Raw genomic sequence first — 3,365 nt, 5'->3', positions numbered from 1 at the left:
TTTTTTCTCCTGCCCAGGCAGGGGGTCGGACTTGAAGATCTACAAGGTCCCTTCCGACCCTACTTCTTTGATTCTATGATTCTATGATTACATTTGTGTATGTGTGCTTTTGCTTCAGCTGTTGGCCAATATGTTTTATATCCAGTTGTGCTCCTATATCTGACTTAGGCATCCATAATCCAGCAACATGTAACAGTGTCTGCATCTCTGTTCTGTGGAGTAATTAATTAGATAACTTCTTTAATTTTGCATGATGTGTAGCTTCTAGGAAGTATGTAGTGAAGGTTTATCAAACTTTTCTTTCCAGATTAGCTATTTATAAACTCTTTCAGAGTTCCACTGAAGCATTCAATTTCTCTGTTGGCTTGACAATAGTACATTGACAATCTTTTATGTGTGATGCTCTTCTCTCTCAGGAAAATTTCAGATTTCAGGGAGATGCTCTTTGAGCAATTGTCAGATAATAATTCTTTTGGGTTGCTTTTGTTTTGCTAAAGACAGAAGACAGGAACATGATTACAGTACCAGAGGTGACTTGTGAAGTAAATGCTATTTCTGGCCATTTCCTCAAACAGTCTATGCAGGGAATGGCATAGCATCAGTCAACTGGAACACTGTGTAGTGGCCCCACTGTGTCAGTCACAAGTTTTTCCCATACTGAATCAGGAAGGACAGGGTGGTGTATAGTGGTTTATAGCTCACTAATGCCTTGTCATGTGATTGACAGGTAACACAAGGCCTTACAATAGCTTTCACAGAAACATCCATTACTGGACACTGGTACAGTTCTCATGGTCACTGCTTCATTCTGACAATCCTTTAAGGCATATGGTAAAAATTGGTGTGTAACTTGTATCTCACATCCAACTTGTAGGAAAAAAATTCTTTTCATAATTTAAAGTATGGCAGTAATACTGGATTTAGGTGCTTCCTATTGGCTATTGCATTGTTAGGAATTCATAGGGGGAGGGAGGTTGTTTGTCTATTTGTTTTTAATATGCTAAACAAGCAGCTTTGAAGTGTTAAGTATTAACGGAAGAAAATGTGTTTTGTGAAAAGTGCCATTATTTTTGCATCTTCATTTAATCTGTTTGAGAATCTGTTGAAGGCAAGGGTGGGCAACACAAGCAATTAGCCTTCATGTTATATATAAAGTGACAATAGCTGCACTGACTATTTGGCAATTCACATTCCTGTGAGCCCTTCTGTTGTTAGCAATACTGTCCAAGGAGTGTAATCTGCATGCAGTTTGAATTGCTGGTGCCAAAGGTAAAAAACATAGAAAGAAAAGTTTCCTGAAGCTCTTTGCAAGCATTTCCATTTAGATATTGGTATACATTATTTCAGTTTCCATAAAATGTTCTTGAAATAAATATAACTATTTTTTTATGGCTGTCATCATGGAAGTGGGCCTCAGTCTATAATCTGAGACATCTATAATCAAAACTGTAAGTAATACAAGATCCATCAGAGCTGGGCTATTCATAATCAAAGATTTCAGTATCAAAAGTAGGTTGAAAAAAAAACATGTTTAATGAAACAGTGTTCTCACATCCCTTTTGGCCCTCTCTACACATTCCAGGTATTACACAATTAACTGGTTAAATGCACAAGTACCTTGAGACCAGATTCACTTGGAAGAAGAAGGATTGCTAGGAAAAGACGGGATCCATCTGATGAAGAGAATCTTTGCAGACAGGATTGCTAATCTAGAGAGGAAGGTCTTTAAACTAAGTTTGCTGGGGGATGGAGACCAAAGCCCTGAGGGAAGCAAGGGGCCTGGAGGAAGCACAAGCAGTTGGGGACAACAGGGGAGCCCTTGTCATTTTTCCTGAGAAAATAGGACAATTGACTAATTACTTCCAGTATTTGTACAGAGCCTAGAAAACAAGTAGCAGGAAGAATTGGGAGTCCTTGCATAGTCACTGAACTATGACATGATTGGATTAACAGAGACTTTGTGGGACAGCTCGCATGACAGAAGCCCTGTTATGGATGGGTATAAATTGTTCAGGAAGAATATACAGAGGAGAAGAGGAGGAGTTGCTCTTTATGGAGAAGACCTGTATGATTGCTCAGAGCTCCAGTATGAAACAGGAGACAAGCCTGTCAGAAGCCCCTGGGTTAGGGTCAGAAGACCAACAAGGGCAATGTGGGGGGGGAGGGACAGGGGGGGTTCTTGTATAGACCACCAGACCAGGAGGATGGGATAGATGATTTCCACTAAATTTTCAGTTGGTGGAAATTTCCAGATCACAGGCCCTGGTTCTCATGGAGAACTTCAGTCACCCTGACATCTACTGGGAAGGCAATACAGTAAATCACAGGCAATTCAGAAAGTTTTTGGAGAGTGTTGGGGACAACACCCTGGTGCAAGTGTTGGAGAGACCAACCAGGGACTTTGCTGTTCTTGACTTGCTGCTCACAAACAGGGAAGAATTAGTAGGGAATGTAGAAGTAGAAACTTGGATAGCAGTGAACCCAAGACGATTTAGTTTAGGATACAGAGGAAAGAATGCAAGGACAGCAGCAGAATAAGAGCGAGGGTCCTTGGAATAAGAGCCAATCTCCTCACTCAAAGAACTGATGACAAGGATCTCATGGGAGGCCAGTCTGAGAGGGAAAGGGGTTTAGGAGAGCTGGTTGTATTTTAAAGAAACCTTACTCAGGGCTCAGGAATGACCCATCTCTATGTGCAGGAAGACTACCAAGTATGGCAGAAGACCAACTTGGCTTTGCAGGGAATTCTCCCATTAGATAAAACCCAAAACAGAACCTTACAAGTGCAAAATTGGATAAGCTACCATGAGGGGACTATAATAGTATTGCTTGGGCATGCAGGGATAAAATCAGGAAGGCCAAAGCACAATTGGAGTTGAAGCTAGCAAGGAACATGAAGGGTAACAAGAATGGTGTCTAAAATATGTCAACAACAAGAGGAAGATCATCAGGGAAAATGTAAGTCTTATTGAACGGGGGAGGCAACCTAGTGACAGATGATGCTGAAAAAGCTGTAGTACTCACTGCCTTTTTTACCTCAGTCTTCACAGACACAGTCATCTCTCAGACTACTACTGCACCTAGCAACACAGTTTGAGGAGGAGTTGAACACCAATGGTGTCAAAAGAACAAGTTAGGGACTGTGTAGAAAAGTTGGATGTGTACAAGTCCATGAGGCCAGGCAAGATGCACCCGAGGTTGCTGAGGGAGTTGCCTGATGTGATTTTGGAGCCATTGGCCGTTATCTTCAGAAGATCATAGCAGTTGGGAGAGGTCCTAGATGATTGGAAAAGGGCCCAATTTATAATGCCCATCTTTAAGAGCAGGAAGAAGGAGGATCCAGGGAACTATAAATGGGTCAGCCT

This window comes from Gavialis gangeticus, unplaced genomic scaffold (genome assembly GCF_001723915.1).
Source record: "Gavialis gangeticus isolate Ggan-Ray unplaced genomic scaffold, GavGan_comp1, whole genome shotgun sequence".
NCBI classification, from domain to species: Eukaryota; Metazoa; Chordata; order Crocodylia; family Gavialidae; genus Gavialis; species Gavialis gangeticus.
Note: the sequence above shows the minus strand (reverse complement) of the source record.